This window comes from Schistocerca piceifrons, chromosome 2, assembly GCF_021461385.2.
Source record: "Schistocerca piceifrons isolate TAMUIC-IGC-003096 chromosome 2, iqSchPice1.1, whole genome shotgun sequence".
NCBI lineage: Eukaryota > Metazoa > Arthropoda > Insecta > Orthoptera > Acrididae > Schistocerca > Schistocerca piceifrons.
The window spans coordinates 985,895,647-985,922,814 of record NC_060139.1 but is presented as its reverse complement, the minus strand read 5'-3'; the positions used below and the strand labels follow the sequence as shown (position 1 = coordinate 985,922,814).

The 27,168-nt window shown below is 43.5% G+C and overlaps 1 protein-coding gene across 3 annotated transcripts in view; it reads right to left on the bottom strand.

Annotated features, from left to right (window-relative positions):
• LOC124776265 (prolyl 4-hydroxylase subunit alpha-2) overlaps positions 1-27,168 on the bottom strand; it is a 203,586-nt gene that overhangs the window by 94,683 nt on the left and 81,735 nt on the right. The window contains exon 2 of one of the 3 annotated variants that reach the window (XM_047251161.1): positions 13,860-13,929. The exons of the other annotated variants lie outside the window; for them this stretch is intronic. The gene's annotated coding sequence lies outside the window, so the exon portion shown is untranslated. The remainder of the gene's footprint in view (positions 1-13,859; positions 13,930-27,168) is intronic. 3 annotated transcript variants of the gene reach the window in all.

Genomic DNA, 27,168 nt, shown 5'->3' with positions numbered 1-27,168 from the left:
CCAGTCGGATAATCAAAAATTCTGATAATTGGGTGTTTTTAGACAAAAGGTCTATGTATTTTAATTGCAGTAATTACGTACTGAAAGTTGGAAGTGGGAGAAAAAATATTTTTAAAGAAAAAAGAGGTTTCGATTAATTAAAATGAAAGTGCAACATTTTTACGCATTTGTTATATAGCGAACTGTACAGTACAGTTGCTGAAAGTCATTGCTTGCTGAACATCTCGGTCAAAGTCAGCTGTCTGACTATCTTCATACTTTTTCGGACAGCCAAATCGCGCATCCGTTTGACAGTGAGAAGTTGCATGTGGTCACATTCGGGCTGACGCTCCATCCACTTAAATGTAGTTTCAAGGCCGGAAACGCTTCACTAGCTGATTGTCACGTGTCTGCTTCAACTTCGACATTAAGGTCATCTCCTTGGTCGATACCTTCTTCTGACACACTTTCAATAAGTTCATCATCATTTAGCAGTTGAGACCCAGGATCTGACAAACTGCACACCATCCATTCTGCTGTGTGTTCATCACCAACTTCTGATGATCCACGAATTTTCATAAGAATGTTTCTTACTTCCTCAAGTGACACGTCAACGTCTACTTCTCCTCTCTCTTCCATTTCCTTTACTTGAGCTTCTTTGTCCTTTTCCTCCTTTTCCTTCTTCTGATGATATGCCATTCAACTTGTTCTGCACACGTTTTAAAGCGACTACCTTAACCAAGCTTCAAGCTTCTGCCACCATGCGCAATATTTCAAATTGATTTTGTTGTGGTTTACCAATACACCTTCATCGTCTCCGTTCTCTACCAAAAGTTTCCTTAAAAGTTGCCTTATGTAATGGCGTTTCATGGTTTCGATAACGGACTGGTCCAATGGATGCAACAAGCTTGTCACGTTTGATGGTAAAAAGATTGTTGTAAACTGGCCATTCCCTCTTTCCAACAATTGTCCGGTGGGATGAACTGGTACAATATCAGCAATCAAAAGCGCTTTACTGCCTTCTCTTCCAAGAGATTTTTGTTGCTTTTTCATTTCAGGAATGAAAATTTCGTCGTACCACTCTACAAACAAGCCTTGGGTTGGCTTTTATAAAAGAAGGGAAGCTTTTTACATTTTGAAATACTCTTGCGCTTTTGGACCTCCCTATTAACAAAAGGGGTATTTATGGTTTCCCGTCGAATTTGCACAATGCTCTTACGCTTTTTGACCTCCCTGTCAAGAGAAGGAGTATTTATGGCTTTCAGTCGAAATCGCACAGAACTTTAACAGGTCTTTAATAACTTTATATCCTGGAGCACTACACTCCCTTTTAGATACTAAAGAGGTTTCAGGCAGAGCTTTCCAAACAAGACCGATTGCATCAGCGTTGTACTGAAACTCATGATCGTAGGAATCTGCTGCAACTTTAAATTTTTCAAAATCATCTTCTGCAGCTCTGGAGTCTGCTGATAACTTCTCACGACTTAAATCAATTTCGCGGACACCATACCTACACTTAAAATTTCTTAGCCAGATGTTACATGCTTTAAAGGATGAATAACCAAGCTTCTAACATAAGATCTTCGCTTTTTCACAAAGAATCGGACCCGAAATTTGGTTTCCCATAGAAAGTTGTAGCAAAATCCGCTTGAAAGCGGCATCTTCTAAATTTTTGTTTGATGTTACCTTTTTTTTATTGAAGAACTTCCACCTTCATTTTCAAGTACTGACACGAAGTTTAAAAGTGTTGGTTTGCTTCTTTTAATGTCTAAAATCGTTGCTTGTTCAACACTGTACGTCTCAACCGTCTACTCGTAACTCCTTGATCTGATTGCTCTATAATTTTATCTACTAACGATAACACAACACGTTTTCTTTTGGAAGCCATGGTGAAAGGCAAAACGCACTAACAAACAAAAAACACGTACAGTCAGCACGTCCACGACATGCAGACTGGAAGACCGATCTATGAACGGTGGCGGTTCGCGCATCTTGAGGCACGGAGCGGATTGCATTGTTCAAGATTCCAAGCGACAGTTGCGGCACGCGCATGAGCGTGCTTTCCGCATGAAGAAAGCGTATATCCTGCAAGTAATGTCTGTCGCTCGCTTGTGCAGAATTTATCACTTACCACCGCAATCAGCGACGACAGTTCACAACAAATGGAATCGAAATCCACTTAACAACTAGCTACGATCACGTTTAATGCGCGCATTAGCTACGGCATTCACAGCAGAGCGCTGAGAACATGATGAAAGCTGATTGGCTGTCGGAGAATGTGGTGACACCGCCAGACACCACACTTGCTAGGTGGTAGCATTTAAATCGGTCGCGGTCCGTTAGTATACGTCGGACCAGCGTGTCGCCACAATCAGTGATTGCAGACCGGGCGCCGCCACACGGCAGGTCTAGAGAGACTTCCTAGCACTCGCCCCAGTTGTACAACTGACTTTGCTAGCGATGGTTCACTGACAAAATACGTTCTCATTTGCCGAGACAATAGTTAGCATAGCCTTCAGCTACGTCATTTGCTACGACCTAGCAAGGCGCCATTATCAGTTGCTATTGATATTGTAAAGAATGTACAGACAAGAGCTACGTTCAACATTAATGGATTAAAGTTAAGTATTCCACCAGTTACATCCTTTTTTTCTAGTCTAACTACCTTGTCCTGTTCCAGACCTCACGCCAGCCTGCGTGAGCTTAAACGCGTGCCTTTCGGCTTCCTCCAAACCCCGTGGGTTGGCTCCTGCCAATTCACAACAGAATGCGTGAAGTACAGGTAGGTGCGGAGAACAAGCCTGAACTCGAGAGCCATTGTTCGTGATTCCAAGTGCAGTAATCAAAAGGAACAGTAACAGGTGCGACGGGCCAGCCACCTGGCGACAGTGACTCATCGTCCCAATTAAGTTCACGCTGCGCCTACACTAGAAAGCTTCGCGGAAGGACAACAGCGCGCGTAGACAGAATCAGTATTTTGCGATTCGGATAACCAGCGATTCCGATAGCCAGGGTTCGGATAATCGGAGTTCTAATACACAAGCTATACTAGCGCTGTGAGTGTACTTGTCTGTTCTATTCTCATAACTTTCATCCAATTTTTTAAAAATTTTATTTTGTAACCTGATGCTTCTGACACGGCATTTAAAAAATCCAGACAACGCAGCTATTCTGCCGGGCTAGGGCGGTGCCATCTAATTCTGTAGTCTCCAGTGAATAATTATGTGTCTGGCGTACGAATGAGAACTACAGTTATGACACGTTGCGAAGAGGGGAAGATGCAGACGAAGGAAGTGGGGGGGGGGGGGGGAGGAGAGTATTTGCGAGCGCCAGAACCGGGCCTTTAGATAAACTACTCTCGCAAAAGATTTATTGTAACAGGTGCTCCGCGAACATGGAGATACCTGCACGCCGCCGACAAAGTTTCCGGGCAGCGGCGTCGCGACCTCCGTAATTGGAGTTGCAAACGACTGTGGTCCGCCAACCGCATCGTAAATTGTGCACGCGACTCGTACCAGGCACCATTCCCAACACAGCAGGAGAACCCGTGCGCCAATCCCGGACGCAAAATATCGCGTGTGCGACTCCGCAGCAGGAGGGTCGTTTGATATTTCACAGAACACCATCATCCTTTCTCTCTGGTTTTCCCCCTTGCCTTTTTTCTTCTCGTTTCGGGTAGGCCACCCAGGGACCTGGATATACGAGCGTCGTTCTGAAAGTGATGCCTCCTATTTTGTTGTGGTGACTTTGGACGTCCGCGCCAGATGTCACTTGTGTAGTGCTAATGCTTGAACCTTCCTCCTTCATTTGCAGGTGGTTCCGTTGTTCTGCGGTAGCTTGCGCCAGCAGAGGAGTGTCCCAAAATGGAGACTCATCTTCGACCATAAATATAATAGACTGGCCCTGGCGTCATTTTCGTGGCTCCAACATCTCTGGGCTGAAATCACGTGAATGTTGGCAAAACATGGTTGTTTCGTGTTGCGCTTATGGCTGTACTCAGCGTTTTGTCGGGGGAAATAGCATTACATTTCACGTGTAAGTGTTTCTATGATAGTGCAGATGCGTTTATTGAAATCTGCTTAAGTGACTTTTATATGTTTTTTACACTTGAAATATGGTATCACGTAAATTAAAGTGTTGAAAGTGATGCCTGTAAAGTCAGATTCATATTACATTTTGGAAAGTATCTGTGATAATTCGGTTACAGAAGTAAGTATAACTGTTCCTCGTTCCTACTCATAGGTTCCCTAAGGATGAAAACCGAAGGCAGCTTTGGATACAGGCCCTGAAACGGAAAAACTTTAAGCCATCTGCGCATATACGCCTTTGCTCGAAGCACTTCGAGGAGAAGCGTTTTGATAGATTAGTTATTATTTACAATGTATATTTATATTTACAGTGTCTGTCATTTTTAAAACTGATGTTTTTATAGGGCTGAGACTGGAGGGAATTGGCTATCCCGACACTTTTTGATTTTCCGGAGCATATGAAATCGAAGAGGCCTAAGCTCCGTAAATCACACACTAGAAGGCGTTCGTTAGATGATGCCTCGTCTTCTGAAATCTGTGCTTCCAATGCCTGTAAGTCTGAATGTTGTTAGAATAATTCCCATATCCCATTTTCTTTTATAAGTGACTAGAGCTCAAAACGCGGCGAATCCAATGTTTAAAGTTTTGACATGAGCCCACTCTTAGTGTTTAAAAGAATTTTAACGACATTTTCCTTTAATTGTTTATAGTAATTTCGTCCCGCTACCCACCAGAGTGGCGTTCGATGTATTTGTTAGATTTTATAAATGGTACTGTGAACAAATCCATGTCAAATGTAGTTCTGGCATAATTTTTCGCAAATAAAAAAGTAATTTTTGTTGGAAGCGTTTGGCAGTCAATTGAGAAATGTGGGGAAAATACGATACAAACATAGGATGGCAGACCGCTGATTTGAAATCCCGCCACGTTTTGCCAACAGTCACGTGGTTTATGTTGGAGCCACACGAGCCCTATAGCTTCTGCACAGCAAGGCCAGTCTACTAGTATCTATGGTCGAAGAGTCTCATACGGATGCCCGTGTAAAACAGCGATGTGTGAATTCCTCACTGCTGAAGAAATTGCGCCGATTGATATCCATCGACGCTTGCTAAAGGTGTATGGAGAAAATGCAATAGAAGTGAGCAACGTGAGGCGATAGGTGAAAAAGATGCGCATGACAAGCTATGGCCCGGTCGACCCTGCACAGCTGTCATCCCTCGCAATGAAGAGTCTTGATCAACTCATCCGTGGTAATCGGCGGATATCGACCAGAGAATTGTCAGAAACAAGCTGAATATCGACTGTAAAGCCTTGGAAACATTGTCGGATTATTTCGGTAATCGCACAGTCTGTGCGAGATGGATCCAGCGGATGCTAACAGAAGAACAAAAAACTCATCGAACAGGTATTTGTCGGGACCTGAGGGACCAATATGAAGCTGAAGGTGACAATTTTCTTAATAGCATCGTCACCGGAGATGAGACATGGTGTCACCACGGAATTAAAAAGGCAGTTCACGGAATGCCGACATGCGAATTCTCCGTCGAAGAAGAAACTCACGACACAGCCGTCCGCAAGCAAAGTGATGTGCACAGTCTTCTGGGATAGCCAGGGGGTGGTGCTTTTGGATGTCCTGGAGCCTGGAGAAACTGTCAATTCAGCACGCTACAAGACGACATTCACTAAGCTGAAAGACCGAATTTCCAGGGTATGGCCGGAGAAGAAGACCAACTGTCACCTGCAACATGATAACGCCAGTCCCCACACCAGTTTTACGACCACGCACCTCACTGCAAAATTCGCATGGACTGTCTCACCATGTCCACCGTACAGTTCCGATTTAGCGCCTTCAGACTTGACTGTTGTCAAGGCTACATCTAAATCTACGCGATTACTCTGCTATTCACAATAAAGTGCCTGGCAGAGGGTTCAATGAACCACCTTCATGCTGTCTCTCTACCGTTCCACTCTCGAACGGCACGTGGGAAAAACGAGCACTTAAGTTTTTCCGTGCGAGCCCTGATTTCTCTTATTTTATTGTGATGATCATTTCTCCCTCTGTAGGTGGGTGCCAACAGAATGTTTTCGCAACAATCGGAGGAGAAAACTGGTGATTGAAATTTCATGAGAAGATCCCGTCGCAACGAAAAACGCCTTTGTTTTAATGATTGCCACTCAATTCTCGTATCATGGCTGTGACACTATCTCCCCTATTTCGCGGTAATACGAAACGAGCTGCCCTTCTTTGTACCTTTTCGATGTCATCCGTCAGTCCCACCTGATGCGGATCCCACACCGCACAGCAGTACTCCAGAATAGGGCGGATAAGCGTAGGGTAAGCAGTCTCTTTGGTAAACATTTTGCACCTTCTAAGTGTTCTGCCAATATTATCTATGTGATCGTTCCAATTTAAATAATTTGTAATTGTAATCCCTAAGTATTTAGATGAATTTACAGCCCTCAGATTTGAGTGACTTATCGCGTAATCGAAATTTAGCTGATTTCTTTTAGTACTCATGTGAATAACTTCGCACTTTTCGCAGCTGTAAGGAATTGGTTGGCCTCAGCTGGTTCCGATTTTTACAAGAGCGGCACGCAGGCTGTGGTTCATCGTTGGCAAAAGTGCATAACGAATGGTGGTGACCATGTGGAAAAATGATACTCTGTAGGTGATATATTGCTCTGTTTAGCCATGTTGTTGTGATTTATTTATGTCCTGCAGTGTCCATGAATAAAAATAGGAGGCATTACTTACGCAACGACCCTCTTAAAACTTTTTCGCTCAGGACAGACCTCGATCTACGGCAAGTAGTTGCGGGCTCTGGCCGCGATGTTCTTTACTCACTGGCGACCACAGGAATGACGCTCTTAGAACAGGGGTGTCATGAAACACGTTTTGCTTCTGCTTCCATCCAAAAATACCCTTGATCTAAGGCGAAATCCACCGTTAACTCATGTAAATGTTTTGCAGTATCTGTCAGCTGTGACGGCTTCACCGTGCTGTATTTCCAGTGCTCGGAAACAGAGCTGGTCAGTCTCGAACGATTCGTTCCTCGGTTACGCCTTAGACGTTGCGACCTCGTCTGTTATGTTTTTCCAGTCTAAATTTTGAGCTCCTTGTTGGGTGTTTCCTGTATTCTCCCATGTCTTTGAATTATCCCTACACCGTCCGTGCCTTTGTCCATCCTGATTTTCCAACTTATTTGTTAGTTACTTATTTGTTGGTTCTTTTCCTTTCACGGTTACAGCATTCAAGCACCTAATGAGACTATGGATGTGTGAGTGACAAGTAGTGCAGGAGTTTGGCGTTGCATGACAGACGTCTAACCAGCTAGTATATTGCCCTCAGCTTGCGTTATGTTTTATTGAACAGAAAACAATACTGTTCGACGACAAAAGAACTCACGAAGTGTATGGACTTGAATCGAAATAAACCTGATTTAATTTTTATCTCCATAAGTAAGAGGGAGAATCTCTTGCTACTTTTTGTCAGTTGTTTCATTCTTCTCTTGTCAGCTGTTCTTATGGTCTCCTTCTTGCTTGTATCTGTACGGACACATGATGTAAGTTTTACTGTATAATAAGTAACGATAAATGAAATTCATTGTATTACGCCTCTTCAATTTAATGTCAAAATTACGTTTTAATAGCTCATCTCCTGGCCCAAGTGGAGAGATTTTGTGAACAGAATTAGCCGGCTTGGTCGATCTGGTTCAGACGTCATTGTGACCATCTCATTGAAGTACTAGGGCTATTCGGAAAGTAAGTTCTGATTGATCGCAAAATGGAAACCACTTTGAAAATCAGAAATATTTTATCTGCAACAGTTAGCTACAGCTTCCAGCCACTGCTCTACATAGTCACCACTCCGGCTTAGGCATTTGTCGTAGCGTTGTACGAACTTTCCAATACCCTCGTCATAGAAGGCAGTCGCCTGTGCTTCCCGCCAATTCTCTACGCTCAGCTATAGCTCGTTGTCTGTGCGAAAATGTTGTTTCATAGCCAGTAGTTAGTTTGAGCAGAGATGAAACACAGGGGGAACAATTACGGGCTGTAGTGCGGGTGATCAAACACTTCCCATTGGAAACGCTGCAGGAGCATTTTCATTGCCCCTGCAGATTGTCACGAAGTAGGAAACGTATGACAGTTCTGTAATGTCGGCTGCATTAACATCTGGCGAAATCTCTCACCTGCAGCTCATACTTGGCGGGAGACACTATTTTCTACGCATCTTTACGTGCTCACCATGCGCTCAAAACTGAATAGAGCGAAGTGATGTAACGGACAGGCATACTAGAAACACTGTCGAACACATAAGCCTATGTGCAAAAGCTAGATTTTCACAGTGGTTTCCATTCCTTGACCGATCGGAACTTACTTTCCGAATATCCCTCGAAATTACTATTATATTTATTACGAGTACGTAAGACCTGCTTGTTTTTTCTTGGAAGTTCGATCTCCCAGTGCGAACAGAAATTGGAGGACTTATAATTTAAAATTTCACGGTCACAGGATTTTAACTACGCCAATTAATCCCAGTTTCTTATTACGTAGGTACAGCCGTGAGCGAAAGATATTTTATCGTAAAGCATTTGTCATGAAAAACTTAAAAATAGTTTTGTTTGGTGTGATCTGAAACCATTATTCTCTAATAAATCGATCCGACTTTGGACATTATTTAATCTGAAAGATTTTTCGTATCTCCTCCTCCGCTCAGATCGCACATAACGGTCGTTACAATATTCCAACCTTAAGTGCAGTTTCTCAGAGCCTGCTGTCAGTGGATTATTGCAATTTCGCTCTGTCGTAGTTGTGGAGTACTGTAAAGAACATAAAGGTCTCCTCAACCAAAAGGTTGGTTTGAAATCCTCAGTGCTTTACTATGCATGGTCCTGTTGGAACTAGTAAGCCCTTCAGATTTTTGAAAGAACTTACTCAGGCACTACTACCAACCATGTTGCAACAACGCTTTCTTCACGTACACAAATCATTTTCAGAGGCGAAAGAAGAAGAAAAAAAAAAGAGAGAGAGAGAGAAAAGAAACACTAATCATAGGTCCTGCTGTGGATTGAAAGCGCAAACTTCAGGTTTGCAGTCTGGTCCTTACCCATTTAGCGACCGAGCCACTGGAAGGTTCACAGTTGTTGGTGAAGTGTTTTAGTTTCTCTAGTATCTGTTTTAGCTCATTAGGAGCTTCGCTGATGACTATGACAACACTGAGACTAAAACTGCTGAGATGCAGTGTTTCTGCCTCTACTCATTCCGCTAGGAGCCCAAGCCATCTCCTAGCAGCGGATAGTAGCGTGATACTTGTCACAACTGCAATTACGGATCGCAAAATTATGTAAAAGCCAAAACCATCGCCGGCCGGAGTGGCCGTGCGGTTCTGGGCGATACAGTCTGGAGCCGCGTGACCGCTACGGTCGCAGGTTCGAATCCTGCCTCGGGCATGGATGTGTGTGATGTCCTTAGGTTAGTTAGGTTAAGTAGCTGTAAGTTCTAGGGGACTGATGACCACAGCAGTTAAGTCCCATAGTGCTCAGAGCCATTTTTGAACCAAAACCATCGAAGGGCCAATACTTTCTGCCAGCGAGAAGGCAATTATTACTCTTTCGTCATGGAAGCGTGATGATCGCAGACAAAGAATCGGCGGAAAATGTGGGAATACAGCTATGGGGATGTACCGTGAAACCAGTAAGTGAGTCAAGACAGCTTGGACTGGTAACTGTCTTGGACGAAGCACGTCAGCTAAATAACAGAGAAGATAAACGAGCATAATAATCACGTAAGGCATAATATGAATTACAAAGTCTCGTTTGCACAGTATAATCAATTAATCTCGATTTCGAAGCATCCATTTCATGGTCTTTCTGTTAAATCAGTCATTATAATTATTTAGCGTACAACATTCCGCTACTAGTTCGTGACTCTCGCTTTCATTAGCTGGTATCCTTATCTGAACCATCCATGGGCAACGTAGCAGTCATAAAACTAAGTTATCACGATCAAAAATTCTCGGCTTACCTTTACTCCAATCTGTGTTTCACTATTCCATGGCATTATCGTTGCTCCACCAGTGTGACTCTTTTTCTTCAGCTGCACCTCAGACCGTTTTGTTATCACGCAAACCGATATTTAGTACAACGCTCAATCCAGTGAATAATAAGTTCACAACGTCATCTGAATGCAATGAGTCATCAGCTCTTCTTTCTCATTCCGAAGATAACAACACTTGCCGTACTGCCTGTTGGTTTTCATCCCGGATCGGCCGACGTTTGTTTAAGATTTTTCTGTCGTTTCGCCATCATGAGAGGCTGGCATTGTCAAAGAAGAAACGTCAGGTCCGGCTTTTCTGCCATACATCCCCAGAATGAGCGACACAGTAAGTTTATATTGCACAAACTCGACGTAAAGACTGTTTACAATCCTACCAAGAAGATGGAAGTGTACTTCAGATCGGCACAGGACAAAAGCTACCCACTTGCAATATTGGGATTTTATCGCATACCTTGTACATGTGGAAAAGTCTATGTTGGACTGAGTAGGCGATCCCTCAATACTAAGATCATCGGTGGTTGCAACAAGTGCAGAAATCATCTGTGGCGGATCATGCGATGTGTGTGACCAACTAAATAATGATATTCGCGGACACGCAGATTCTCGCTCTGGAGAAGAGCTATCTTTCCTTCTTCCGCCTTCGTCTCGAATCTGCGCGGTGTCGGCATGGTTAATTTAAGGGGTGGTCGGACGTCCTTCCTCCTCCCCCCCCCCCCCCCCTCCAACAAAAACATATGTATCATTACTCATGTGAAAGTGCGCGACAGTTTATTAAATGTTTGCGAATCGTGTACATGAGGCGGGACTCGAATATTAGTTCGAAATTCCCCTAGTCGGATGTGGTTAACGGCCTAAAATCTACATCCAGGCTGAAACGCAAACCGACCCTCTTCGTTAAACCGCGGGTGGATTTGAGCCTGGGCCATCCCAAAAATGGAGCTTAAACATGCACGGTTATCCGGGCGTATAGGCAAAAAAATCACCACGGCCGTTTCTTCAGGAACCCGTAGACATTCACAAATATGACAGAAGTTTTAACAAGCAGAAACCCTCAAGGTAAACGGATCTCGGATGCAGAGAACGTTGCAGGTAATAAGAAGAGAAACACAGGCGGCAGTGACGAAGGAAAAGTCCTCAGACATTTGCGAGACAGGTACATTATTATAATCTCTGGCCACAACATCGACTTCTGTCCGCAACCAGCAACGGAGGGTGAACTTTTGATAATGCAGCCACTTGTGCTGGCGAAACATCGGAAAAATTGTTGAACAAACGTCGACCGAAGATCCTGGGGTCTTAAAACGTGGCCACGAAAGACTCGGCAATTTTTTATAACAGCACTTTGTTGTGTTGAAGCAAATATTTACATTAGTTGCCTGCATGAATTTATTTTGCGTATGCCATGTTTATGCCAACAGAAAAGGTCCATGAAACCGTTATGGAATCCCTTCGGGCTGCTTCCCGTTTATACATTAATCAGGTTATTAATCTGTTCTGGTGAATCGCCTCTTCCAAATCCTTCAAGTAGGTCAAGTTTCCCTCCATTCTTCTCGACATGGACTACCTCTACATCGTCCAGCAAGATCACATGTTGTCATTTCTGGAATTGGCTTAAACAGCTGAAGACTCTTAGTTGTCACCTGAGGTTGTTAGCTTACAGTTCACTGGGCAAATCATTGTACTAGACTTCAGCTGGTGTGATAACAAGTGGGCAGTCAGACACACTGCTGAAGAAAGAAGGCACTTTGGTGAAGTAGCAGTACTGTGATGACAAGGAACAGAGGGAAATAAGTTGGAGCTTTTGAAGTATGACGATTTTTTATCCATAAAGCTTTAATTTATCACCACCGCTCTGAAAAATTCACGTTCTTCTGACTGGTGATTTGCACATTGACTTCAAATGATGTGAGCATGACACGTGGCTCTCGAAACACACTGCACTGCGTTAACATTACTGCACTGTGTGTTGTATGCTAAATGGGTAAGACAATCCATGTTTCAAGTTTCAGTTACAGGTGAAGTCGTCACATCGTCACATCATGAGTGTGAAATGTACATGGCTCAGGGACGCTCGCAGATCTGTGTTTTCACACGTAATAAATTTATGAGAGCTGTCATTGAATATGGATCGATACCCTGGTAATTTGGATGGACAGAGTAAAAAATGAAGAGATACTGAGAAGAGTGGGAGAGAAATGACAGTTGCTAGATGTAATAAAAAGAAGAAAAAGAAATTGGATTGGGCATATGTTAGGAAAAACTGATGGACTGATAAAAACAGTTTTAGAAAGTTATATAGAAGGGAAAAGGAAGCGAGGAAGGAAGAGATTTCAGATACTGGATGACGTGATGGACGGTACAACACACAGCAGCCTTAAGAAGGAAGCAATGGATCACAGAAAATGGAGAGGCAAAGTACCTGCTAATATAGCAGATGACTGATGATGAAGGCCCTGGTAAGGACTCCTCGCCTACTGTTGAATCTGTACATCGCAGAGGCAAAGTGTGAAATGAAAGATAGGTTCAGAAGTGGGATCAAAATTCAGGGTGAAAAAATATCAGTGATAAGATTTGCTGACTACATTTCTAACTTCAGTGAAAACTAGGATGAATCACGGGTCATACTGACTGAAAGGAACCGTCTACTGAGCACGGAACATGGATTAAGAGTAAAGCGATGAAAGATGGAAGTAAGTAATGAGGAGTAGCAGCAATGAGAACAGCGAGAAACTCAATATCGAAATTGGAGACCAAGAAGTAGACAAGGGAATTCTACTACACTGTACACATATTAACGTACGACGGACGAAATAAGGAGTTTATGAAAAGCGGACTAGTATAAACAAAGAGGGAGTTCCTGGCCAAAAGAAGCGCGCTAGACTCAAATACTGAGATTAATAAGACGAAGAAATTTCTGAGATGTACATTTACATCGCAATGCTGTATGGATGTGAATTACGGACTGTGGGGAACCAGCAAAAGAAGAAAATCGAAGCGTTTGAGGCTATATAAGGATGCTGAAAATTAGGTGGACTGATGAGGGAAGGAATAATGAGATTCTCAGCGAGGAGAGTATCATATGGAAAACACTAGCAATAAGAAGGGACAGGGTAATGGAACACAGGTTAAGACATCATGGTACTAGAAGAAGCTGTGAAGCGTAAAAACTGTAGAGAGACTGAGATTGTAATATATCCAACAAATAATTGAGGAGATAAGGTGTGAGTGCTACTCTTGAGATGAAGAGGTTTGTACAGGAATGGACGTCGTGCTGGGCAGTGTCAAACCAGTCACGAGACTGGTGATCCAACCCCCCCCCCCTTCCCCCTCAAAAAAAAAAAAAAAAAAAAAAAAAAAAGTCTTGCTTGAAACAGAGACTGTGCAACTGCAGAGAATCTCTGTAGCAAGCACAATACATCTGTTCACTGCTCGAAGATTACGTACCTCCACCGCAAGCAGAGCAGCAGATTAAGTTACAGATTCACAACAGTTAGAGATGGAAATGAAAAGCACCATACGGTCTCACAAGGATTAAGACTGAGGCACATAAAATGAATCATAAAATTAGTATAGAACAACATACTATTTTCCGAAATTTCACTCTAGTCAAGCACAAAGCGTAACTTTTGGACCGGTACCAACGCACTATGAAAAAGAAATACAACAATTAAGAAACTATCAAGCACAAAATCAAGAACGTTTGATTTAAGGCGACACCAGATTTAAAGAAAAGAACGAGAGTTAGTACGGTGAAAAAGATAATAAACAGTATATTCAAGCGATTAAATAACTAACCGTCAGTGGGGTTTTCCAGCAGTTTATCCTCAGCTGACAGACGAATGTCGGGATGTGAAATTCTACCAACCTGTAAAAAGAAACACATTATCCGTCTAAAGAAGTTAGATGAAAAAAAACGAAGATACAAGTCAATATATGAAATAAAATGTGTCTCAAGAGAAAAAATGCCGAATTTCTGTCTGTAATTTCTGTCAATTATCACAAACAAATTGTCTCCAGTCTATCAATTGCGGTCCATTATGATCATCCTCAGATCTGTCACGAAAAAGAAACAAAATACAACTGCTAGACAGTCTATATCTGTAAACAATAAACTATAAAATTATAAAACGGTACTAATTTCATACCTATTTTTATTTCAAAACATTTCCATGGAGAACCTCTCATACTGGCTTTTGATCTCGTTATGGACATCTACAGAAATTTATCTAAGGGAGGAGAAGGGGGTTAGGAAGGAGCAGGATTCTGCAAATTTCTTTCTATAGCTGTGACAGTACGAATTAAATTTTACAGGAGGTACAGAACGTGTATTGTAAATATTTATTGTAGTTAGATTATTATGACACTAAAAGATACACATAAATCATTAGGATGTACGCAATACATCTTTTTATAATATTAAGTCGATTATTGATGCCGCCTTTTTCATCTCAGTGTTGTGAAATTATAGTCTCATTACAACTCTGCGTTCGTAATTCCTACAACTTACCAACAAAATGACCAACAAGTTTCAAAATAAAAGTATAAAATATTCACAAATGGTAATTTTGTTCTTATCAGTAATGTCAGGTTGATAGGGAAAACTGAAAATCAGACATACGAAAACAGCAGATCAACTGCAAAAATTCTGATGGACAAAGAAGATTAGCCAGTTATGACGTGCAACTGGCTAGAAGCTCTCAGAAATGGAGGTTTAGGACGCAAAGCTTTGATTCTATGTACAAACTGTTTAAGAAATACATTTACAAACTTTGGGGTATACTCGTAAATCTGAAATAGGGAAAAAAGGCAAAATGAACATTTTTCCAATTTTCCAACATTTTAAAGTTGTAAAGAAAGTATAAGGTCAATACATTCAAAGTAAAAATCCTCAACTAAAGTCTGTAACAAATAACCAAAATAAGGCTAAATAATCAATAAATAAATATTTTATGATAATTTCGGTACAAGTCAGTGTGTTGCACTCATTGTGTTACTCGATGGCAATGTGTTGCTATGGGGACATGTTTACATTTGACATTCGTGTGATTTGATGTCAGTCTACCCTGAACGTTTCACCTGTGTCGTGCTGAGGCACCTGTTAAGTGTTCCATTTAACCACGGAAAGATATTCATTTTATGAAACATGATTTTTATGTGAGGTCAAGCATACGATAATAAACGAGAGGCTGAAACAAAACGCTTTTTCCGTTAGAAAACACTTACTTCATGCAACCTGGTGTTTACTGTCGCTTTACCGATAAACGAATCATAGCGACTGTGAAGATCACAGTACTTCTGATCTAGGTCGGCAACGAAAAAGCTAGAAGGGACTAAACCTGCAATTTCGTAGAATCATAATCACTTCTAGGAATGCATGAGAATTCTGCACTGAATAAAAATTCTGTGTTCCAGATTCCAGGCAGAGGCGCCTCTGGACCTGGTTTGCTGGACTGAACTCTTTCTCATATACATTGCTATTCACTCTTCATGTCTTTTCAGAGAAATGGCGCAGTACTTTTAAACATAATTGCTTTTTTATTTCAGCGTTATAGCTGCATAAAAAATTACCTCGTGGAATCATTTACTACTACTAAATATGACAGTGACCTGATAAATTGATGATATACATAATTATCGCCTTTGGACAATTTTTGAAACAATGGTCGATTGATTATACGCATTGTCTTATATTCTGTAGTTCCCTTTTAATAAATTAAAAACTTTTTTCGTAATAATAAAATCCAACTGTTTTCAAGGTAGTTACGTGATGTGCAAAAGAAGAACAATGAAAGCCTCATGTGCTCTCGGCAAGCAAATTCAGTCTAAGGTAAGAAATGAATAACATTTGTCAGCCGGCCATTGTGGCCCAGCGGTTCTAGGCGCTTCAGTCCGGAACCGCGCTGCTGCTACGGTCGCAGGTTAGAATCCTGCCTCGGGCATGGATGTGTGTGATGTCCGTAGGTTAGTTAGGTTTAAGTAATTCTAAGTCTAGGGGACTGATGAACTGAGATGTTAAGTCCCACAGCGCTCAGAGCCATTTGAACCAGTTTTTAAAAAAATTTGTCGGTCATGAGGAATTCCAACGTATTCAAACGTTGCGACTCATTGTGAGTTAAGACAAACAATATCGTCATCTCCACAGCGGTGTGGTCCGTTGTGTAACTACGCTGAGCTCACGAAAGTCATGGGATACCTCCTACCATCGTGTCGGACCACCTTTTTCCCGGTGTAATGCAGCAGCTCGACGTAGCTTGAATTCAAGAAGTCGTTAGAGGTCGCCCGCAGAAATATTGAGTCATGCTGCCTGTACAGGCGTCATTAACTGCGATAGTGTTCCCTGTACATGATTTTATGCACGGACTGACCTCTCGATTATGTCCCATAACCGTTCGATGGGGTTCACGTCGGGCGCTCTGTGTGGTTATATCATTCGGTCGAATTGTCCAGAATGTTCTTCAAACCAATCAGCTCGGTGACAGGTGCATTGTCACTCATAAAAATTCCATCGGTGTTTGGGAACATTAAGTACGATAATGGCTGCAAATAGTCTACAAGTAGCCGAACATAACCATTTCTAGTCAATGGTCGGTTCAGCTGGACCAGAGGCCTCAGTCCATACCATTATGGAACCACCACCAACTTCCACAGTGTGCCGCGCGGAGTGACCGCGCGGTTTGAGTCGCCATGTCACGGATTGTGCGGCCACTCCCGCCGGAGGTTCGAGTCCTCCTTCGGTCAAGGTTGTATGTGTTCTTCTTAGCATAAGTTAGTGTAAGTTAGTTTAAGTAGTTCAGCCATAGTAAAATTTGCTGTTTTGGAGAGCGCGCCGCAGCGCGTAGTGTAAAGCGGTCGCCTTCCGTTCTAGCGGTGGCGCTGCTGTGGCAATCGCAGCTTTGGTGTCTCCCTCTGGTGGGAAAGGGGAAAAGTTCCCTGTTCACGTGCATTTAAGAGGTGCCATGAGCTCGGCCTGGAGTTAGTCTGCGGTAGTCAGTCGGAGGCAGTTGGTCAGCCAAGTCAGACTGTCAGTCTCGGCGAGTATGGTCAGTTGGTCAGCCGGATCAGTATGGGCCAGTCAGTGTCTGTCTGTCGTCCGGAGAGCTAGTATGTGTTAGGCCGCCAGTCTGCTCGAGTTTGCTCAGGCAATGGGCATTGGCGGTTGGATGGATCGGTTGGTCGATCGTGCACTGAGACACCAGATGACTTGTCCGCCTGGAGCGTCGGCGCATGTGAGGTCGCCACGTGAGTCCAGTGGGCCGCGCCGTATAGCGAGGGGTAGTGGCTTCGCGGCCGGCACAAGAGCAACAGGAGGCAATCCACGACATCGGTCTGGCCGGGGCGAGCTGCGACGCCGTGACACGGGAGATCGGCGCGCCTTCCTGCGTCCGTTGAAGCGGCTGGCAGCGACGGTTCGGGAGAGCGTTTTGGGGTGCTGCGCCACGTCTTTGCCAGGAATGGCAGTTATTAGAAGTTATTAGTGATATGTTGTTTCAGTTACTTGTTAAATTCTACTTGTTTTCTTGGTCAGTCTATCGTCCCCAGCTTGCTCGTCCCGTCCGCATTTGTTAGGCAGTTAGTGTCTGTCTGTCTGTCGGTCGGTCTGCCGTACGTTAATAGCTGCCTCTGTCGTGTTTGTCGGATTCGGTGTTAATGAATTTATAGAATTAAGGCAAGGGCCGAATTCCTGAAATATGTTTTTATGTTGCCTATCATCTTGCGAGGCGGTATATGTGTAACGGAGAGCATGTTGTACACTTTATGTAAGTCTGAATGTTATGGGTTTTATTTAAATAGTCATTTTTATAAAGTTGCCACCTTTCCACCGTAAGGGCCCTTTTAAAAACAAATTGCACTTTTGGTGGAAAATAAGTTCTTAGTGTGAGTATTTGTACCATTTCCATCCCTCTTACCGGGTGCATAGTTAATGTGTTTGTGTGAGTTGTTAAAAATTTTAGTTTAAAATAATCTGGTGTGTTGCAGATTTGCACCACTGTAGTTTTTCAGAGGTCGTTGTGAGCGATCGTGACTGCGGACGTGTCGAAAGGGAGCGGAAGCTTCTCAGCCCGAAGGCTCCTACTGTAACAAAAAAATTTTTTTATTCTGCGTCTGAATAATTGTAACTTGATATTTCGAGGGTGCTTTTCTGTTTATAAATTTTAAATCTGTTTTTGAAAAGACTTTTATGAATAAAACTTCCATTGGTTGAAATTTAATTTGTTTCCATCAGTTGCTCCTTGGCAATTACTTCCACGGACACATAGTGTGTTAATGTTCTTGATGAATCGCTAGTAAATAAAGTAAATTCTTTAAGAAAAGATTTTGAAAGTAAATTTTCACGGTTCAGTAGTGTGTAAGTCTAGGGACCGATGACCTCAGCAGTTTGGTCCCTTAGGAATTCATACACATTTGAACATCCGAACAGTGCATTCTTGACAACTTAGGTCCATGGCTTCGTAGGATCTGTGCCACACTCGTACTCTACCATCAGATCTTGAGTGGTGGCATGAGCCCCCTCTCATATCTTACGATTCTCCTCTCTAATTGCATGCGGTGAAAAGTTGCTATTCCTTCACACGCGGACTTCCCACGCAGCGTCTCTCGTCACCCGGGTGGTCCGGTGACAGGCGGGTTCTGCTGATCTTGAAAGGGCTAAGCCGACGGGTGTGAGGAAGTCGAGTGAATGCTTTGCAGACGCCGACATTGTCAAAAGACACGCCCGGAGTGGTCTGAAGTAGCGGCTGGGCTAGAGGTTCCGTTACTTCGCAGAATCTTAGCGAAAACACTTTCTGGCGGGCTACCAGCGAGGCGTGGGAATGACTTGTGTACCCAAGCAGTTGTGGCGGGAAAATTCCCGCGCTTTCTGCAAAATAGTAACTGTGATTGGCTTGCTCAGGACATAGCTTCGTGACGTAGCAAAATCAGCGCAGAAATTGGCGTCAAGAATCTCCGTTGGTGGAATGGTAGTGCTCCGGCAATGGAGTGGAATTTTCCGCCGGTTTTCGAGTTGCTGATTGGAACGTTTAACCACGGCCACTGTGGTGGGGGCGGGAATGTTCGGTGTTCGGCATTGTACGGGTGCTCTGGGTAGTCGGCTCTCGCCTTTCGGTCGAGGACGTCGAAGCAACCAGCCATCGCCTCCGGTACGCCAGATCGTGTTCTGGCAGTTAAGAAGACAGTTTGGTAATGTATGTCCGCAGCACTGGCAGATAGGGATTTTCCTAGGTGATAATCAGAGCTCAGCAGAGCGCGCCTGTTCGTCTTTTTCTAACTTTGTTCTGTCTTGAGTAGCAGCAATTAATGTTGGGTTAGCTGTGTGTCTCTCTTAAGATTTGAGTGGCAAGGAATTGGCTCCACATATCACTTCGTCATAAACCTCACAATCTAGCTTAGGGACAACTTCACCTTCACAGTGTTTGTTTGTGTATCCAATTTGAGCCAATTTTATGTATTATAATTGTTCATGTGTTTTTGTTTATTATTTTGTGTTTAGTCTTAATAAATCATATTGTCATTTTGGACAGAACTTTCATTCTGGTAATCGGTAGAGCAACCCATCATTTCTCACTACGTTAATGAAACCTTCCTTTATTTAACTTATTTATCAAATTAAATTATTGCTGGTGCCAAACTCTTTTCTACTCCACTTGCAGGGTTGATTACAGTCACTTCGCGTATATTTTTTAATCCTTGTGCAACAGCAAAAGTCGGAGTTAGAATAGGGGGGGCTTAGAGCATCATTTACATATGTAGATTCTAGAATTTAGTGTTAAATACACTGCTAGCCCCGGCACCTCGCAATCTTACCAACTGAAATCGCGACTCACCCGACCTGGCCATGGTTAACCAGTGGCCTTGCGTCGGTCGTCTGCTACCATGGCCCAATAACGCCGAATTTCGCCTCACTGTCGTAACGGATACGTTCGTCGTACGTCCCACATTGGTTTCTGTGGTTAGTTCACGCAGTGTTGCCTGTCTGGTAGCACCGACAACTCCACGCAAACGCTGCTACCCTAGGTCGTTAAGTGAAGGCCTTCGGCCACAGTATTATCTCCGGTTGGAGGTAATGGCTGAAATTTGGTATTCTCGGCACGCTCTTGACAATGTGATCTTCGAATACTGAATTCCGTAACGATTTCCGAAATGGAATGTCCCTTGCTTCTAGAGCCAACTAACATAACGCGCTCAAATTCTGTTAATTTCCGTCGTGCAGCCATATCACGTGGAAAACCTATTCACATGAAGCAGCTAAGTACAAATAGCAGCTCTGCCAATGTTCTGTCCTTTTGTACCTTGTGTACGCGATACTACCACCATCTGAATATGTGCATATCGCTTTCCCATGACTTTTATCACCTCAGTGTATTAGCGGTTCTAATGTCAAACCGTATTTGCGTCAAAAGAATAAAGAAAACCGCACTTGATGACAGGGTTTAGTTGCCGAAACGCCTCGTTTGTAAGAAAAGACAAACTACAATAATGGCTGACAGCTGTAAATGTCCTATAGACAATGGAAACCTAAGATTTTTGCTGATCGAAATGAGTAGTCAGTAGTTTCTGTGATGCAGTACATGTACACTACTGGCCATAAAAATTGCTACACCACGAACATGACGTGTTACAGACACGAAATTTAACCAACAGAAAGAAGATGCTGCGATATGCAAATGATTACATTTTCAGACCATTTACACAAGGTTGGCGCCAGTGGCGACACCTACAACGTGCTGACATGAGGTAAGTTTCCAAACGATTTCTCTCACACAAACAGCAGTTGACCGGCGTTGCCTGGTGAAACGTTGATGCGATGCCTCGTGTAAGGAGGAGAAATGCGTACCACCACGTTTCCGATTTCGATAAAGGTCAGTTTGTAGCGTATCGCGATTGCGGTTTATCGTATCGCGACATTGCTGCTCGCGTTGGTCGAGATCCAATGACTGTTAGCAGAATATGGAATCGGTGGGTTCAGGACGGTAATACGTAATGCCGTGCTGCATCCCAACGGTCTCGTATCACTAGCAGTCGAGATGACAGGCATCTTATCCGCATGGCTGTAACGGATCGTGCAGCCACGTCTCTATCCCTGAGTCCACAGACGGGGACGTTTGCAAGACAACAACCATCTGCACGAACAGTTCGACGACGTTTGCAGCAGCACGGACTGTCAGCCCGGAGACCATGGCTGCGGTTACCCTTGACGCTGCATCACAGACGGGAGCGTCTGCGATGGTGTACTCAACGACGAACCTGGGTGCACGGATCGCAAAACGTCATTTTTTCGGATGAATCCAGGTTCTGTTTACAGCATCATAATGGTCGCATCCGTTTTTGGCCACATCGCGGTGAACGCACATTGCACATTCGTCATCGCCATACTGGCATATAACCCGGCGTGATGGTATGGGGTGCCATTGCTTACACGTCTCGGTCACCTCTTGTTCGCATTGACGGCACTTTGAACAGTGGACGTTACATTTCGGATGTGTTACGACCCGTGGCTCTACACTTCATTCGATCCCTGCGAAACCCTACATTTCAGCAGGATAATGCACGATCGCATGTTGCAGATCCTTTACGGGCCTATCTGGGTACAGAAAATGTTCGACTGCTGCCCTGGCCAGCACATTCTCCAGATCTCTTACCAATTGAAAACGTCTGGTGAATGGTGGCCGAGCAACTGGCTCGTCGCAATACGCCAGTCACTACTCTTGATGAACTGTGGTATCGTGTTGAAGCTGCATAGGCAGCTGTACGTGTTCACGCCATCAAGCCCTGTTTGACTCAATGCCCAGGCGTATCAAGGCCGTTATTACGGCCAGAGGTGGTTGTTCTGGGTACTGATTTCTCAGGATCTATGCACTCAAATTGCGTGAAAATGTAATCACATGTCAGTTCTAGTATAATATATTTGTTCAATGAGTACCCGTTTATCATCTGCATTTCTTCTTGGCGTAGCAATTTTAATGGCCAGTAGTGTATGTACTACATTTGGCGAGACACTCACTGTAACAAAATTTTAATGTTCTGAATATGATAGTTTGAACAATCGTAATAGGTCATCATTTTATACATGTGCGTACAAGACAAATAAAGTTTACATTCAAACTTACGATAGTGTGCTCCACAAACTTGACCATGTCAGTCTTATACAGGTTGTTGTAAAGTTAGGCCGATACAAGTTTTGCTTTAAGTCTGTCGCATCATGGGTCTGTGCAAAGATGGTGACGTTACTGGAATGTGGACAAGAAGCGAATATGCAGTTGAGTGAGAAACCTGGTTTACAAGAAGCGATGTAGCGCGAAGCAACACCTGCTGGTGGACTGTTGGGATACACATGGGCACCTGAGAGGTTTTTTTTTTAGTCATCAGTCTTCGGCCTGGTTTAATGTGAACCGCCTCGAATTCCTCTACGGAACCAATCTCATCATCTCAAAGTAGCACTTGCACCCTACGTCCTCAATTATTTGTATGTGCTGCAGTCTGTCTTCTCGCACAGCTTTTACCCTGTACATCTCCCTCTTGAACCATGGAAGTTTTTCCCTTGTATCTAACACTTGTCTTGTCCCTTTTTCTTCTTAGTGTTTCCCATATATTCTTTTTTCAGTGATTCCGTGTAGAACCTAATCGTTTCTTATCTTATCAGTCTATATGATTTTCGACATACTTCTACAGCACTACATCTCAGATGCTTCGATTCACTTCTTTTCCGGGTTCCCCTCAGTCCATGGTTCACTTTACACAATGCTGCACCCCAAAGGTACGTCCTCAGAAATTTTTTCCTCAGATTACTTCCAAAGTTCGATACTACGCTGAACAGCCAAAGAAACTGGTACATCTGTCTAATATCGCAGAAGTGCCGCAACACGACGTGGCATGGACTCGACTAATGTCTGAAGTAGTGCTGGAGGGAACTGACACCATGAATCCTGCAGGAATGTCCATAAATCCGGGTGTGGAGATCACTTCTGAACAGCACGTTGCAACGCATCCTAGATATGCTCAATAATGTTCATGTCTGGCGGGTGTGGTGGCCAGCGGAAGTGTTTAAACTCAGAAGAGCGTTCCTGGAGCCACTCTGTAGCAATTGTGGACTTGTGGTGTGTCGCATTGTACTGCTGGAATTGCCCAAGTCCGTCGGAATGCACAATGGATATGAATGGATGCATGTGACTAGACAAGATGCGTACGTACGTGTCACCTGTCACAGTCGTATCTAGACGTATGTATCAGGGGTCCATATCACCCCAACTGTTCACACTCGACACCATTACAGAGCCTCCACCAGCTTCAACAGTCCTCTGCTGACATGCATGATCCATGGATTCACTAATGGTACACGTCCATCCGCTCGATACAATTTGAAACAAGACTCGTCCGACCAGGCAACATGTTTCCAGTCATCAACAGTCCAATGTCGGTGTTGACGAGCCCACGCGAGCTTTGAGTCGTGCAGTCTTCAAAGGGTACACGAGTGGGCCTTCGGCTCCGAAAGCCCATATCGATGAGATTTCGTTGAATGGTTCGCACGCTGACACTTGCTGATTGCCCAGCATTGAAATCTGCAGCAATTTGCAGAAGGGTTGCACTTTTGTCACGTTGAACGATTCTCTCCAGTCGCCGTTGGTCCCGTTCTTGCAGGGTCTTTTTCCGACCGCAGTGATGTCGGAGATTTGATGTTTTACCGGTTTCTTGATATTCACGGTACCCTCGTGAAATGGTCGTATGGGAAAATCCGCACTTCATCGCTACCTCGGAGATGCTGTCCCCCATCGCACGTGTGCCCACTATAACACCACGTTCAAACTCAGTTAAATCTTCATAACCTGTCATTGCAGCAGCAATAACCGATCTAACAACGGCGCCAGACATTTGTCTTATATCGGCGTTGCCGACCGTAGCGCCTTATTCTGCCTGTTTAAATATGTCTGTATTTGGATACGGATGCCTATATCAGTTTCTTTGCCTCTTCAGTGTAATAGATTTCTATTGACCAGGAATACCCTCGTTGCCTCTGTTAGTCTGCACTTCATATTCTCCTTGCTTCTTCCGTGAAACAGTATTTCGCTAGTGTTATGTATACAATAAGCGAAAGCAAATATTATTTATTTACTTACTTATTTATTGCTTATTTAGCCTGACCAGATAAAGGTTTTAAGGTTCTCTCTTAAATCTGACAAGGGACAACACACACAAAAAATACTACATAGCTGTCACAATAATTATAATTTGTAATTTTGATAAAAATAATAATTAGCAATAATAGTAATAATCATAATAGTAATAGTTGCACTAAAAATGATAATAAAATAATGGAAGTATTAAGATTGAAGAATGATGTTGATCAGATTAGCACTGTTGAAGCATTGTTTGGTATTAGAAGAAGCAGAAGGGATAATGAAGGAGGAGAGGATTGAAATGAAAGTGGCAATGGCTCCTAGGAAAAAAACAATTTTCAATAGGGAACTCTGTAGACAAGGGGAGGGAAAAATGGCGGGGAACGGAGGGTTGATAAGACTGAGCTGCAAAAAGAGATAGCTATTGTGATAGAAGGTGGACCATTGAAGTTTGGAAGGATTTTAATTCCTCCAACAGTTTGAGAAATATTGTTATAAAGTTGGGTTCCTGATAACGAAAGTGAATTAGCAGTATTGTGTACCGGAAGAGAGAAGATTTTACTTTGTTGAAAACGAATATTTCTGCTGTGTTGGTCAGCTAGCAGCGATAGGGTTGAAGATAAATAGGAAGGAGTGCAGTGATTGAGAAGACGATGCAGCAAACATGGGCTACGATAATTTCTACGCTTATCGGCACGTAACCATGAAAATTGTTCATAGGCAGGATTAATATGGTCGAAATAGCATACGACACAAATGTATCGCACACAAGCATTCATCACCAATCCTAGCCAACCTGAGGTGTCATACGAATGTCCATGGAGAATATGGTGACCATAATCAAGTATGGGGAGTATTAGTGACTCTACGAGTTTCTGTTTAAGCTCGAGGAGGAAATAATTTTTTATATTTCTGTAATGAATGATGTGATGCTGACATTTTCTTACTGGCTGTAGTTGTGTGTTATGTCCAGTCTAAGTGATGGTACAGAAGTATCCCCAAATTGTTTGAAGATGAAGAAATATGATTTCTGTGCTGTTTAGGACTAAGAGTGGAAGAAATTCTCTGAACTGTGGAGTGATAAGTCTTTTGTGAGCGACTAAGATTGCTTGGGTTTTAGGTGGGTGCGCAAATTTTTTGGGCGATCAGCATATAAGCGATATTTACAGTGGGAGATAATATTCGACACATCACTAACATACAACCAGAAAATTAATGGCCCCAATACTAATCCTTGTGGGGCACCTGATACTACATTCTTTCTTTATGACCTCTTTGCGGGAGAAACCTGGCCACAGAAGCGACGCAGCTGGGAGGAACAAGTAGACTGTTGGGTGGAACTTGCAACGTGACCACCTGATCGGTTAAGGGAGACCGAAAGAGACACTTAGGCCCCGCAACAAGGGGCAGATAGGAGGGAGTTAAATCTGCAGTTGGACTGTGCGTAACAATATGCTACTGCACTAGCGTCAGCCTTCACTCTGTTTTTTCCCTACGAGTAATGTAAATAAGGCTTGCAGTGGTTTGACCTCCCAACAGAGAGGATGTTACACCCTCAATCCGTGCCGCTCGAAGGATTTAATAGCCCCTTCAAACAGTCTCGCCGCGTCGGTGAGACTAAAATACTCTCGCTTTTTTTACTTGTCTCGAAGTGGAATGCAGCCTGTAGCGTTGCTCTGGTGTGTCATCATCCACATGGGCGAGGAGTTGTAAACTACACACACGCCTCTTCATGGAGACGCAAACAAGCTAGCGCTGCGTGAGATTCGCCAGCGAGGACGCATTATCGAAACCAGTTCAGACCGGACGCCGCGCCGGGGCGACCAAAGTTGCTGTCTTAAGAGTGGTGGCTCAGCCGCATGTTGAAACCCAAATCACTCTGTGGAAAGGGGAAGTAGGCCGAAAAATACTGAAGAGAAGGTCTGTTCGCCAGCGAAACATTTTTTCTAACTATGGCCACCAATTATAGTAACCAAACTTTTTTTACCTCTGTGTCTTTGATGAAGTCTGCCTGTGCAGGTGAACGGTAGGTGTGTCTAGGCCGCTGTGTTAACAGAGGGTAGTCTTGAGGCGCTGTCGAGGAGGTACTTAATTGGTCTTTGCTGAAAATAGTTTACTTACGTTTCGAGAGTGAATCGTTAATAAGGTGCAGTTACAGCACTAATGGTTGTGCTACTTCAGCGTTTCAATACCGCCCTTCAAAGCACCTGTCGTTCTCACAAAGGACACACTGCATATTTCACGATGATAATGCGAGAATTGCCCTAATTTAATCCTCGCACCACAGTAAAGATGAGTGAAATCAGTATTAGTGTCAGTGGTGTTGAGAAACAGCTGATATCGTTAAAACTGAAATAAGCTCCACGGCCCGATAGAATCCTTATCAGATTCTGTACTGAATCTGCGGCTGTCTTAGCCCCTCTTTTAACTATAACCTGTTGTATATCACTCGAACGAAAAACCTTTCAAAAATGGTTCAAATGGCTCTGAGCACTATGGGACTCAACATCTTAGGTCATAAGTCCCCTAGAACTTAGAACTACTTAAACGTAACTAACCTAAGGACATCACACACACCCATGCCCGAGGCAGGATTCGAACCTGCGACCGTAGCAGTCCCGCGGTTCCAGACTGCAGCGCCAGAACCGCTAGACCACCGCGGCCGGCCGAAAAACCGTGCCCAGTTCTTGGAAGCAAGTACAAGTCACACCTGTCTACGAGAAGGGTCTTAGAAGTGATCCAAAAAAACCACCGTCCAATATCGTTGACACTGATTTGCTGTGCAATCTTTGAACATATTCTGAGCTCAAACATAATGAGGTATCTCGAATAGAACGACCTCTTCCATCCCAACCAGCATGGCTTCCGAAATCATCAATCGTGTGAAACCAACTCACACTTTTCTCACATGACACACTGAAAGCGTTGGATCAAGGCAGTCAGGTAGATGTAGTATTTCTCGATTTCATGAAATCCTACAGACTGTGTATGGCGAA